This window comes from Lonchura striata, chromosome 3 (assembly GCF_050655825.1).
Source record: "Lonchura striata isolate lonStrDom1 chromosome 3, ASM5065582v1, whole genome shotgun sequence".
NCBI classification, from domain to species: Eukaryota; Metazoa; Chordata; class Aves; order Passeriformes; family Estrildidae; genus Lonchura; species Lonchura striata.
In genome coordinates this window covers 11065575-11080798 of record NC_140705.1, presented here as the reverse complement: position 1 = coordinate 11080798, position 15224 = coordinate 11065575, and the positions used below count along the sequence as shown (strand labels likewise).

The following is a 15224-nucleotide window of genomic DNA, read 5'->3' as shown; positions in this document are numbered from 1 at the left end:
GTTAACAACTTCCAATTCTCTGTTTGAGCAAACTTCTCTGGTGGTTCCTGTTTCACTGTGTTTATTATCTGTCTACTTGGGAAATCATATGTAGGTAGTGTTTCCCACCACGTTAATTTTATCTTGCATGTATCTTAAAAAGTAATGCTGAACTGCTCCCAGGGCTGTGGGAAATTGTGTTTCTGGGAAATTACTGATTTAGGGTAAATATCCTGGTGACATTTGTCCCATCAGTGGAGTTTCACTAGTAGTGAGTTGAAATTATATGATATCCCCTCAGCAGACTCTCATGTTTGGGTTTTTTCTCCCCCTTAACAGAGAATTTCAATACATCTATAATCAAAGAAAAGAACAGTGTAGGTTGTAGTCATGCCCAAATTCTGAATAAGATGGGATCAAGCCAATATATTGGACCTAAATTCCAGATTGTGGCCAGACTTGTACTCTGCTACCTTCTCCCACAAAACAGAGTGCCTGAAGGACTTCAGTTTGCTGAAATCATTCCAGTCATGGTGATTCCCATTCTTTGCATACTGAACTGATGAGTAAAGATCTTGCCTGGAAGGAAGGGGGGAAGGGAGGAAGAGATTTAGATTGCTCATTGTCATTGCTGTAAAGGATACAGGACAAGTGTATCACAGCAGCAAGTGAAATCTATTGTCTGCTGTGTATTGTCTTAAGCAATAAAGGTTTAACAAGTCACATTATCTTGGCGATCCACTTCACACACCTATGTCCTCCTGTTATTTTCAAATTACACTTTAAGATGTTTGTGCCTATATTAAAAGAGTACACTGAGGGATTTTTACATGTCTTCATATTCTGAAGAGATTTTTTTTTTTGAACTTTCATTTGACCCTCCTAATAGATTGAAGGGGAGGGGAGGAAAAATAGTGAATCAGAGGATCAAGAAAATAAGGGAACCTCTCTGAAGGTCACCTACTATAATATCTTGATTAAAGCAAGACTACTACAACAGTAGATCTGGCCAGATGAGGTCAAGTCTAGGTGGTTCTTGAAACCCTCTGAGGACAGACCTTCCAGTGGATGTGGGTTCCAGTGTTACACTACTATCCAACTGAAGAAATCCTGATGTTCGAGGTGAACCTACCAAGCTGCAACACTTTGGTATTGTCCTTTGTTAAATCATCTCCTACTCCTGCAAGCAGTTTGGTCCTATTGCCTTTACAAGTGTCCTTCAAAGAGTTATAGTCTGCTGTTAAATTGCCCCTTTGCCTCCATACCACTGCTTAAAGGCAGGACAACTTAATCTTGCCTTCCTCTGGTCACATTTCTCCTAATGTGATCTATTATGCAGTTTCCTGTGCTTGTGATTAGAACACCCTTATATCCATTGGTCTGGGATTCCCTAAATGCCAAATGTCCTTTTCAAAGAGGCTGCTGTTCAGATAGCTTACTCACTGACTTGTGCTTGCCCCAGGTATAAACCTTTGCATTTATCCTGGCTGAATTTTGTGAGATTTCTCTGAGATTAATCTCCAAATTTGTCAGGGTCCCTTTGGTTTCAAAGTTTTAGAGTGTGTCAAACCCTGCCTTTTCTGCTTGATTACTACACATTTGACAAGGGTGGCTTCTGTCTTTCTCTCAGGTCATGGCAAAAGATGATGAAGACCACCAGTCTGACTATCAGCTCCCAGGCTGCTCTGCTTGTTGCTGGCTGCCAAATTGATACTGAGACACTAATTAGAATGAGGTGTCTTGGCCAGTATTCAACCCATCTTGAAGACAGTTTGTCTAGCTGGTATTTCCTCAGCCTACACATGAAAACACTATGTGGGATGGTGTCAACAGTTTTACAGAAGTCAGAGTGTATTACATGTTATCTGCACAAACACTAATTTCTTCAACAAAAGCACTTGGGCTGGTGGTGTGTGGTCTGCTGATGTTAACTGTTCCTGATTACCTTCCTATCCTTCAAGCTGGTGAAGCAATAATGCTGTTGTCATGGTGATGGAGAGGATAGAAAGCTCCTCTGATGTAACAGGTTTCAGTCAAATGATACACCAAAATATTTTGCCACTCAGTGCAAGTGGCTGTGCATTAAACCAGTGCAGGTTTTGGTGGCACCAAAAAATTTGTCTCCTGAGATTCTTCTTCCCCTTAGCAGAGCTTCACTGCTGCTGGAGATTTTGTGTGTCTTGATTTGGAAAGCACATAAGCATATAAGGATATAAGAACATTTATAACTTTATAAAAATATAGTTTTAGCAAATATAGTTTGTTCTTGGCACCAAATTAAGCTGTCTCTTACAATACCTGGTCTTTCCTGTATCATGCCCTTTTCTCCTATTCTGTTTGTCATGTTCCTTGATAAACTATTTTAAATATCATTGTTATTAAGTATTACTCCTGGACACAAGTCAAGATGAATAGCTCATTTCACATCTCCCACAGTTGTTGTTTTAGGGTTTCCATAAACTCAGCTAGACATCAATGTATCAGTTACATTTGGGCCATATGTTCAAGACTTTCTTTAAAGCATTAGGAATAGCATCTCATATTTTATGCTGCTCGGTATATTATAATGTAAAAAATAAATACGAAAGACAAAATTAAAAGGATTTTGGGTTTGGTCAGACTGAAACCTTTCAATTGACCCCAAATTAATTTCATCTAGCCATTTCCCTTCAGAGAATTTGGAAATTTTCTAGTGGGGAAAAAAGCCAAGGTTTTAAATCCTTTGTGAAAAAGATTTTCATTCCCTATAGAGTTGTAAAACTCAAGTAACAAACATGTATATGTTTTATCCCCTCCTAAATCATATGTTAGCTTCCTGCAGGCGAATGCCAGCAGTTCCTGTCAAAGGTATAAGGTATAAAACTATACTGGTAGGAGCTGAGCTTCAGAGACTTCCTGGCTAACATGGGGATTGTAAAAAACCCCAAAATAGATTGGGAAGGAAGGCTGCATTCATGTGAAACATGGAAGCTCTGCTCCAAGATCAGAGGTAATTTTTAAAGGGTCAGGACCCTCTGGATTGTTAGAATGACCTTAGGCTTTTCTTTGCAGAGATAAAGCTTGAAGAAGAGAGTGTTAAGGCAATAAAAATTATTCCAGTTACAGGATTCTTCAGCTAGAGCTTTCTGAAAACTTTGAGAAGAAAAATGTGTCCTCCCTGGAGCTCACACAAAAACTATGAGTGGATAACAAATAAAGTGAGAAATGATAATTTTTCAGGAAAACAGTCCAAGACATTTCAGAGAAGAAACTGAAGCCACAATGATAATAAATAACTAAATAATATTTGGTTATCTGTGCCAAGCTGTGTGAATATATCCCTAGTTTAGATGAGTGTAAGTCAGAAGATGTGCAGAATGAAAATATTTGCCTTAGAATTAGTCCTTAAAATAGACAAAAAAAATCTTAAAGTAAGTAAATGAAGGTTATATTCAGTGTTTTGCTCACAGTTACAGCAGATGCAAATAACAGGTAAACACAGATAAACACTACCCTCTCTGGTGCATCTTCTGGCCTGAGCTAGATTTTTCTCTGCAGATAAGCCTCTTATTATTTTGATTTTTAGGAAGTTAAAAGTTCCAAAGTGTACACAGTGATTAATATCTTTTGGAGACTATTCTATAAATAGTCTATAAAATATTTTAATCAGTGAAGGAGCTTTTCTGATCTTAATCCTAAGGACTTTTTTTAACCTAAAATATAGCATCTACAGTAAATATAAACTGATTTTGTCTAATACTTTAAAATCCTCTGTAACTTTATATTTTTTTTAGCCTGTAGACCTGGATTTACATTCATTTCATATGACATACAAATGTCCAGCCTTGGCAGCAAAGGTCAAGTAAGTTACCTATGCTGGCTGTGGAACAAGGTCATCCATGGGTGAAGTGGCTGAGCTTCCAGAAATGTGCACCCTGGCTTACCTCACTGCAGCTTCACCAGTGACTTGAGCCCATTTCTGTGAGAAATTAATGGAAGTCACTGAAATCAAAGGAAGAAATTAAATGCTTGTGTACATTCCTGCTTAACTCACAGACTTAAAAATTATTTTAATAATTTTAATATAACTTGCCTTCTTAGCCATATCTTATTTTTCCTTTTATGTAACGACAATATTTAATAATTAATATTTAATGGCAATTACGTAAGTGTTATTTTTTAATATACACTTCTATACACCTTTTTTATCTGGATATTCCTTCTCTTCACCTAGATCCTTAAAAAATCTTGCAGACTTCTTTGTGTCCCCAGCATAGGGGACTATGAGCCTGATTAAACTCTAGCACTTGATGGTTTGCTGCTGCTTGGTAGTGCAATCCTATTACTAACATCTAATTGTTTAAAATCAGTTACATGAAGCTGATACTGGTAATTCCTGGAGTTGCATTAATGAAACAATCTTTTCCAGAACTGCTGAAATTTTTGGAGTAGAAAAACTTTAAAGAATCTTCAGAGTTGCAGAAGGTTGGTTCTCACACTATGAAATTACCAGAGGTGTTAATAGTTTGATAGTAATAAGCTGGCAGATATAATTGATAAATGAACAATCATAAATCTACAGAAAGCAGTGTTCGTAACACCTATGAGATCAAATAATGTCTACTCCTCTCAGACTTGCAATGCAAGTTTAGGTCTTTCTCTTAGAACCAGTAACTTGTCATTTAGTAATTTTCAAATAAAGACAAGATTACATGAAATCTAGTTTAAATAGGAACTATGGCCTGTAGGTGGTCATGGCCATCAAGATGATCAGACTGTTTAGAAAATGTTCATCAGTCAGCAAATGTAAGGTCTGAACACGAAGATATTCGTGGCCAATTAAAATACACATCTGTCACATTTAATTCCAACATAATCAAGAAAAAAGATTATTATCTTCCCAACAGAGGTGTTTTTAACATATTTTGGACACATGCAGTATTTTCAATTAATTTCAAACTCATGTTGTATCTAATCTACATGATCTTCCATAGGTTTCTGTCAGAATTGTTAAATTTTTGGTTAACTATCAAAATTTATATGATTTTCTTCTCTGTGTTATGACTTTTTTCTTTTTCAGTTTTCTTGTCTTTTATTCTATCAAGTCTGTCTATACATTCTCTGTCCTTAAAAAAATTGCAAATCTTCCCAAATAGCCCCTGGAGTGCATACCCATTTTAACAGCATGAGAAAACCCACTGACATTTATGTGTCTTGCTTACTCTCAGCTGGACATGTGCTTAACAGTGGTGCTGAACTGTGGTTTTAGGGCTAATCTCTAGACAAATCCTTCTTCTTGGAGCCTGCTGTGCTGGAAAAAGACATTTCTGCCACCAAGTGCACCTCACCCCTCCTTCCTTGGTTCTGGCCAGAGGTTGCTCTCTCTGCAGTCTTGCTAACGGAGCTGATGCTCCTGTCCCCACATGGGGCAGTGGCTTTAGGAACAGTCCAGCCCAACACCAAATTCTGCTGATGCTGAGGGTGGCAAACATCTCCACCAGAGCCACTGCCTGGACAGGGGCTGCCTGCAGCATCCCAGCTCCCTTTCCTCAGGAACCAGCGTAGAGGTGAAACTGGGAAAAAGACTTCCAGAGCTCAATATAAAAGTGATTTAAGGTACAGCATGTGGCGTGCCAAGAAACACTTCATTATGATTGTAGGTGTTATCCAAAGAGCACTAGTGTGTTTAGAATTTTAAATTTTCTACCCTATAACACATGACATGAGGCTTATGCTGCACATGGTTAAGTCAGAAAAGGTGTTATGAGTAGGAAAATGGGGAAGGAATTAAAGAACAAACAGATTTCTAGGCATGTTTGAGTTCATAAATAGCTTCTCCAAGCAATATCTTTCTAGCAGATGAATCAGAAAAATATTATTTGCTTCTCTGTAGGCCACCAGAGCAAATGTGATTCATTCAGCATGACTGAAATATTAGGTATCTTTTTAGGATGGTCAGCAAACATCCTGCTCCTATGTACTCAGGATCACATGGCACTTGGCAGAACCAAAATGGAAACGTAAGGTTTATTTATTTTGGGGACAACTCAGTGTATTTCTTCCAACAGTTCTTCCTACTGTAAGGGAACCTGCACTTATTTAGGGCCAGATACATCACTGTAAATTATCTCCCACAATGCAGGAGATGGAGCACATTACTATGGAAATCTTTTACTTTTAAAACAACAACAAATGGCCACAATAAACAACAGAAAGATCTAATTATAAACTGGAATGATGAATAAGTTGCACACACATAAGATCCCCTTCCAAGAAAGGAAGATCAAATAGTTAAAAGAATTTTGAAACTTTGACTGTGATCTATGTGATTACTCAATATTTCTCTCATCAGTTGTTATAAACATATATATAAGGATGAAAAGCTCATTTAAGGCAGGAAGGATAGGCTGCTGGAAATGGCATAACCTTTGAATTTAGGAGTAGTGCTGTCTAAATAACTAATCTTTCCACTCTCTGTCTAAACTTAGGAAAAAATCATTTCAGGTCAACCAAAAATGACTTTTTTGTTAGTTTTGCCAGAACAAAAATGAAAGAAAAGTTATTTCAATTCTGATCAAATTAAACATATTACTTGATTTAAAATACCTCATTGATCTTGCAAATTTTTTTTCTGCATTTCAATTTTACATTAGATTCAACTAGGCTTATTCCCAAATTGTGTCAAAGTGAAAAATCTGAACATTCTTATTTTTTTTTCTAAAATGGGGTGAAAAAAATTCTTATTTCTACCTCCAATTTTATTATCAATTTATGTAATATTTTAGTTTTATATCAAAAATTGTCTTCATCAGGAAAGACTTTTAGAACCTTTAGATTTCCTAGGAACATAGCAAAAATTAAATCTAATGACTGAAATAGCAACTTGTATTGATTTGAAATGTGAATTCTCCAAAGTCACCAGCCTTTGGATGTCTGGAGCGTATTGCAGCCACAACAAATGGAACACATTTATAACTGCAGAGGATGAAGTCTCCTTTCTTTTTTAGGGCTACCTCTGTTAAGTGAGCTCCTTACATATATTTGATGTCACGTCTACCTTTCTGCCATTTTCATGCTGAAAATAATTGGCAAATACAATAAATGTGTCTGGGGAACAGGCAGAGCTGCCCTGCCAACATGGTACTAATTTGTTTCCAATCCAGTGGCAAATTATTCTCTTCTAAACAAAAAGGGAGAGGAGGAACATTTCTCTTAGAGAAAGAGAAAAAAAACTTAATAACTATTTTGCAGAAGGTGAACTCAGAGGTCCTGGTGCAAATCCTGAACAAATTACAGGGAAGCAGAAGCAGCTGGTGGAGGAATACTGCTGCACTAAGCGCAGCTCGTGGCCTGGCTGGCCAGCACTCTGCAGTTCCCAGCTTTACTCTTGCAAAATACCTTGGCCAAATAACAGGCAGAATGTGTTGCATTTATTCAAGAAAAACAAGAGATGATCCAAGTTACTTTATGAGGGAATCTGAAGTGGACCCTGGGGTTTCTATGCCAAGTCACTCTGTGTGCTCAGAAAAGCTCAGCACAAGAGAGTTGCTAAAGGGAAGCTTATGAGGGGGTGTGGAAGGAAGAGTGGTCTGCAAGAAAGGGAGGCTATGATACAAACCTTATGGATACAGGAAGAACAGTGGTGTGGGTAGAGGTCTTGCCTGCTACAACACCAAAATCCAGTGATTCCATTTGTGGTGTAGCATGGGTGATGTTATCTTGTTATTTTATCTTAGTTTTGGTTTTAATTCACTATTTCAAATTACTCATAGCAAGCAGCTTGACCATCATCTTCCTCTGAGGGAGACCTTTTCCAGAGGGCTCTCCCGAGGGATACAACTCTGCAGGTACAGCTCTGGGGAGAAAACTTACCATGGTATGAAAGTGGCAAGGAGCTGCACCTATGCATTACTTATTCACTCTGTTCTCTGTGGCTAACCTCAGAGCCTTTAAACTTTTTCTCTATCCATTAGATGTTGCCTATGTAATTTTTGAAAGTATGGGTTAGCATTTGATCACAATAACATCAGTATGACTGATCCCTAGCTTTGAGAGAGGACAGATTTTACCAAAGCCTAATTCTTAAGTAACAATTTCTACTTTTATATATAACAAAGAATGTAAATGAAGTGAAAGAAGGCAAGTGAGAGACAAGTGGGAAGATTGTAGTAGTGGAAGAATCTTTGCTGTAGCAGACTATTCAATATCTGAAATCTGGAACCACATGAGTAACTGCCTTTTTCAAGCTTAAATATTGAGTTATTAAGGATTCTTGAGAACTTCAGGTTTAAAAGAGATGGTTTTCTATGAAAGATGAAGTAGCTTATCCAGAAACTGCTGTCTCAGTGTAGAACTTCTCTAGCAAGATGTTGTGACCTGTAATCAGTGGGAAACAAGATTCAATGCTCCAAATGGTCCCTCATGTTCCTCAAATGTATTTGTCTGCATAGAAAGTTAATGAGTAGTTAGCAATTTTCTCACAGGGTGTCAATAAAATGCTAATCAGTCCTTGCAGTAAGGGATTCTATAACAGCTTCTATTGATGGACTGTCTCTACGATGGCTTGTAAATCCTTTGTTTAAGGAGTCTTAGTATAAAGTGTTGCAATGACAGCAATAATCTAAATGTGCAACCAATTCTGCCTCCTCCACTGCCAGCAATGTTGATAATGAGCTAACAGAAGCACTGCTATTATTGCAATGAGGCCTGCAGGGAGAAAAACCCAAAAGGCTTTTATTAGCAGCACCATGACATGCTGCTGTTTCATTCCAAACCAAAATGAATCACCTTTTCTATTTCTGGATTGGAACAGCCATTGCCTACACTGCAATACATTGCACAGTATGGCATAAAAGTGCTGCCCTTATTATGAGTAAACTTCAAGTATTCCTGGAGTTTTATCCAGACAGTTTGCATATTCTATTTTATTTTTACAAAATGGGATATATAAACTTGGGGACTTGGCAACTTGGTATACTCTTGCCTTTCTAAACATGTGCAATGCTTTGGAAAATTTGCGTATTTACAGCACTGGAAAATAAAATCCAGTGTGCCAGGTAAAACAATGGTGCCATGACAGCACCACTGACAACCTCACCTCTACTTTGGAGTAACTATTTCTTAAGAAAAGGAGATTCTTATTCGGTGTTTGACCTATATGTTGAGGTAGCAAGAAAGAAACTCAAGTAGAAGGGTAAGGTTGAGAAGTCTTGAATTTTCTTTCTGGAATATATTACTGATGTTAAATATTTGATTGGATCCTTTACTCATTTCATAAATGCCATAAATAACACAGAGTTAATTCAAGTCTCTATTTGCTGTAAGTTTAGATTCAGAATGAAGATACGAGTTAAACACTTTTTAAATGGTGTCTTGTGCATGTGCTCTTCAAAAAACTAGAAGCCATATTTAGCACAGTACCTCATGGTCACAGCTCCCCTTGGCTCACATGGAAGCTATTAATTGCCCAACACCTCTGAAAACCAGGTCTGAATTGTCTCCATCTGGGACCCAACAGATGAATAAATACATACAGTACCAAATGAGAAGTGACCATGAAAACCCTGGCCTTCCAAAGAGAAAATCACAGTAGTTTATCCCCATGCTTTGGCTACACATCTTAAAAACAAACTAAAGAAGCCTTAAAAACAAGATTGGGGTGGGCAGAGACCTTGCTGCTGGCTTTTTAGGTGGTGTTGAAATAGGGCCAACAGAGCAGCACAAGAAATCTTCAAGAAGCCAAAGTGTTATTAATTACTATTATATTTACATGCTAATGCTGGTAATCTTAAGTAACTGTTTGTGAGAATGTTTCAGCCTGGCTGAATGCAGAAGTATTGTGTAGATGCAGTAACTGTCAGGAATATGAGCTGTGGAACAACAAAAGCCACCTGCATTGCTCATGAAGGTCTGGAACCAAAGTACCGGAAAGACGGGGTTACATGCCAAGAAAAGAAAAATCCATTCTGTATGTTCTACATATGGACCGAGGCATGAGGCCCATAAAGATGAAAAGCTGCCGCTAATTTTAGTGGGATGTTTCTATGACTAATGGGCCATGTCAGTTATAAGTCCTCTGGACACACCACAGTGCCTGCTCAGAACTGAAGGAGAGTTGTTTGATTCCCAGATGGATACCCTGGAAAACTGGCATTCCCACGAACCATTGTGTACCTTTAAAATGATGCTGTAGCAATGGTGATGAAAATAAAACACAGTCAGATCCTGTGCTTTCATGGCTGGAGGCAGCAATCAGCAGATCGTCACATTGCCAGAGCTGACTTCATTTGCTCTTTGGCAAATCTGTGCAGCAAATCTTAAATCCAGGTATTATTATTTGCAGTCAAAATTCCAGCAACTGACATCTCTTGCTACTTTTCAAGTAGCCCCTAGTGACTTGCCAACACTAAAGGACTTTGCCATATTTTCAGGAGCACAGCCACTAAAAATAGTCAAGCATGTGCCTACAAGATGGCTTAGTCTGTGCAGGGTTATAAAACACACACTGGACATGTGATTTGCTTTGCTGTCGTATTTTCTGAGTTGTGAGCAGCAAGCTGCCAAAATAGAATTCATTTAGTGATTTCTTCAGAGATGTAAGCTTAAAACTGGTTTTTCTGTTCTTAATTTATGTCATGGAGTCTCAACAGCAATTTAATTTGAAGCCTCAGAGTGGGGGAAAGCCAGCTACTGATGTCTGCAGGCTGGTTGAAAGTGTGCTGGCAGAGGGCTGGAGTCAGAAGCTGTGCTGGTAACTGCTTCAAAGAAGTGGTTGCTCAATCCTCAGACAGTCTGAGCATTTTCCTTCGGCAGGTGACATAAGAACTGGAGCAGAAGTCATGCAGATGTTGTACCTGAGAGTTATGTGGCCAACTTGGCATAAATGAACAACAAAATACTGCAGTGATCAAAAAAGCCACAATAACATTTTCTCCTTCAGAGAAATAGTTCATTTCTTTTCAGGTTTATACTTGAAATTGTGGAAAGGGACTCACTTTAAAATTTAGAAAATAAGCAGCAGAAGTTTAGTTTGAAAGAAGGTGACAGCTAAGAAATTATTTATGTCCTCCCTCCTCCCCTCCCTCCCTCCCTTCCTTCTTCCCTTCCTCCCTCCCTTCCTTCCTTCCTTCCTTCCTTCCTTCCTGTTATAATCATATGTGCTGGTGTTTTTTTTTTTAAACATACCAAATCATGAGCAAAAGGAGAAAATGACATTGTCACAGATGTACTCACATACTTCTAAAAACTGAGACGTCTCTCTAAAGAGTGTTAAACCTTGTATCTGACTGTTCTCCAGCCTTTATCCACTGAAACAGAAGCAATTTGTACTCCTGTGTATAGTGTTTGGAAATGGCTGCTTCTAAATCCACAAAATTTATTGACAAGAGAACACTGTGATAATATGGTTCCTATGATTCCAGGAATAAATGCACCCTTTCTTATATATAATAAATTAGCAAGGCACACCAGAGTTTATTTTTAATGTTAAGTTTTATCGTACAAATCAGTTTTGACAGGAACTTTTCACAAAAAATCTCTGCCACTTGATCATTTTAATTCAAACACCACTGTGGAAATCCTAGGGACAAAGAGAAGTGAAACCTCAAAAAAAAAAAAAATCAAGAAACCCATATCCTATATGCTAATTTGAATTAATATATTAGGTCTGGATTTTTCTGCTGCTTGCAAAAGTTTCTGGTGAAGCCCCTGTCCCTGCTCTAGAGCAGCTCTGGCAGTGCCACCTGGTGCTGGCTGCACCGCAGTCACTGCCACTGGGGCAGAAATTGCCCTCAGAAGCAGCACTAGTGTCAGCGGAGGCAAATTCCTGTGTTACTCTGGAAGTCAAGAAAAAATACCAGTAAAAGATAGCTGGTGAACTAACTTACATTTTTGAGCATCTAAAGGTTTTCTTCTTATGGTTATGTGTGCAGTGTGTATTAGTTTACTTTTTCTCAGTATTTTCATTCCAGTTCTTTTCTTCCACTTCACAAAACTTTCCAACAGGACAGAAAATCCTCAAAATGGCTCTTCCACATTAAAATCATAACCCTTGTTCTTTCTGCAAGTATGTCAGAACACCACAGTGTATTCTATCTGAATTTTTCATGGTAGTGGTTCTGGAAAAAAATTAAAACTAATAAGTAAGAGGTTGATTTCAAACATCTGCTAGTTCCAATGCCACTGTGGCAGGGGGAATCCTATCAAGCCCCATAGACTTAGGGGTACAGCTGGAGCAGCAGATCCCACACAAGTTCAGTTTCCACTGGGAATTTAAAATTCCCACAACCATGTTCCTTCCTTTTTTGCCTTAGCTGCAAAAGATCCCTCCTCAGCAAAGCCAGTCTTCTGCCTCATTTCCTTCCCTTCCAACATTTAGGAATTGCCTTCTCCTGTGCCCTTAGGAGGTGGTTCTTACCATCTATCAGCACTGATGGACCCCAGGAGACCTTACCCACTAATTCCCTGCACAGTCTGAAGCCTGTCTCCTTGTGTCCAGGGTAGAAGTTTTGCTGGCACTCCTCCTCCTGTCAACAGATATTGAACACAATCACTTCATAGTTGCTGTGGCCAAAATGGCCACGAATCACCACTTCACTAATGAGACCTTCTCTGTTAACAAGCAACAAATCAAGGAGGGCATATTTTCTAGTCTCTTCCAACCAAAAGCATTCCATGATTCCATGGCCTTTAAAGAAAAAAACCCAAGCTCACTTGCTAGTTTGCATTTCCTAGTTGGGGTGGAAGGACTCTTTCCTAATTTTCTGTTTACTGAGTAGGTACCTAAACCTGCGGGAGTCATTCTGGACTCAATGGAGATTAAATAGGTGCAGTTCTGAAGGGAACAATCACATCTGCTTGTCAGCTGAGTCACCTGGTACCCTAGAATTACTTACTCCCACCCACTGGGCACAAAGGGAGTGCAGAGTGACCAGCCTTGTAAACCTTCAGGCCACAGGTGGCTGGCTGCCTGAAGCTTGATGGATGCTGGTACCTCACACCACACCAAATTGTGACAAGTGGGGCACAGACAACATGGAAACCTCTGCTTTAGTCTCTGCTTACAAAACTTCGCTCTTGCTGCTATTTCCTACTCTGTGAAATATTTTTTGCCCGATGTATCATGGGGATGAAATGCAGCCAGTTCTTTACTTTGAGGACAGACACAGGGAAACCTAAGGAGCTATTGCTAAAGTCCCAGAGGTGGCCTGTGGTAGGCACATCCTTCTTTAGGATCTTTCATAGAGGATCACAGAGGAAAGAAAGAGAAAACAATTTCTATTTCTGCTCCTTGTTTTTCCGATGTGGAATGTGTTTAGAGAATTGTTTACCTGGGGTGATTGCTTGATTGGATTCTAGTGAGGATTGTTTGAGCCTGATGGCCAATCCAATCCACCTGTGTCTACAATCTGGCGAGAAAGTCACGAGTTGTGACCTGGTAGTTAGAAAAAGTAGGTATGTAGTTTTAGTATCTCCTTTAAATAGTATATTAATGTATTATAATATAGTTATGATAAAGAAATCATTCAGCCTTCTGAACTGGAATCAGACATCACCATTTCTTCCCACTGGGTTCACTTGTGATTACAATAGTGGCCCATAGTTATTGTTTAATTTTCATTTGGAGCCTTCACATATGCAAGCACATACAGGGTGCAGGTGGTTCACACAATGCCATTTTTAGCATGTTGTGAGAAGACAAGAATGATATGATAGCTATTACTTGCTTCTACTTCTTATTTATTAATGTGCCTGATCCACGGGCTCTCTTCCTCCCACCATGCCTAATTTATGTGCATATAACATATCCATGAAAACCCAAAGTGTAGCATTTGCTGCCAGCCAGCCTACATTGAGTAAGTACAAAAAGGAGACTACATTACAGTGTGGGAAGTGTGGTATCACAAATGTGTACAAAAGTAAGGGCTCACCTCATAATTCATATGTGAGGGAACAAATATGACACAGCTAAGATTTTATTGTTAATTTTTTGCAAGCATATTCTAATTGTTAACAGGCAGGAGTGGTGGCTATGTGTGGTCCCTCTCCCATCTTCCACTTTTGGTGGTTGGAGGGTGTTGGTGAGGAATTTGAGCAGATCTTGATGTTCTTGAATCACCCCCATAAGCAGTCACAGAGATGGAGCTGTTAAATGAGCTAAACTTGCCAGCTCCCTTCCAGCTGCAACCACAGACCTGATGTCTCTCAAGACAGCATCCCTGCCTCCTCAGAGCCAACATATAATGTCTGATCAGAGCACAGCCCACTTCTCTGGAGTGCTATGACAAATCTCATGGCTTACCAGCTACAAACCTGGTCCCACTGCTGTCAGCCAGGGAGTTGCCCACATTATCTTTGACGAAGAAGATTGAAATAGATGTTGCTGATTAAAAAAGCCTGCTTTGATTCTGTTTTAAGTGTCTTGTATAGTGAGTTTTCCAATTAAACGTCAGAATCATAATGTACCATAAGCATTGTAATTGTAGTTACATATGTTTCTGCCTTTCAGAAAAGATTTCCTTATGTCTTGTAATATTGCATACTCAGTTTGAAAAACAAATCCTTTACTTTTTTTTTTTCTGTGCATGGGGGGCAAAAATATCCTTCAGTTTCAGCTTAAGACTTTTTTGTTTGTTTTGCATTGAGGTCAAAACCTTTCAAGATTAATTTTTTTTTTAGTAGAAAAATATAGAATTATAAAGGCAAGGCATCATAAGCCAGTACTAATGACCAAGAAATTTAATGGTATTTTCTAGCCTGGAGATAAAGCTAAAAGCCAAAAAAGAGGTTTTCTCTTCAGTGGTTACCTTTGATTTTTAAAGAGCCCAATTAGTTCTAGCCTGACCAATAAGCACATGAATAGCTTTGAGAAAGCTGGTGAAGCTTTGGCTGTCACATTGAAATACACTTATGAACATATTCCTGCCTCTTGTGGTTTTATGGTTTTCAGCAATAAGCCTCTTAAATTCTGTTATATTTTTGCAAATTATACAAAAAAAATGTGCAGAATACTTTTCTTTCTTAATGTCAAAAAGATATAATAATCAGAATGTAATCTGATGTGGTGTGGCAGTATGAAACCAGTCTTCCAGAAAATTGATTCCAGCAAGCAGTAGTCCTGGAAAGAGGTTCTAACCACCCCTCCATTCTCTAGCTGATGTCAAAGCCTTTTCAAGATTTAAATGGAGAAATTATCAAACACAGTACTTTTTTTCCTTTTCACTTCCACTTCTTTATTTTCCTAAATGAAAATGAAACTAATTGCATCA

At 38.6% G+C, this 15224-nt stretch overlaps 1 long non-coding RNA gene across 3 annotated transcripts in view; it reads right to left on the bottom strand.

The window, feature by feature from the left end:
• LOC110467973 (uncharacterized) overlaps window positions 1-15224 on the bottom strand; it is a 63782-nt gene that overhangs the window by 43921 nt on the left and 4637 nt on the right. For 2 of the 3 annotated variants that reach the window (XR_014953569.1, XR_013339621.2), the window contains exon 3: window positions 1-15224. This exon is cut by the window's left edge and continues 43921 nt beyond it. The exons of the other annotated variant lie outside the window; for it this stretch is intronic. This is a non-coding gene — a long non-coding RNA (uncharacterized LOC110467973). 3 annotated transcript variants of the gene reach the window in all.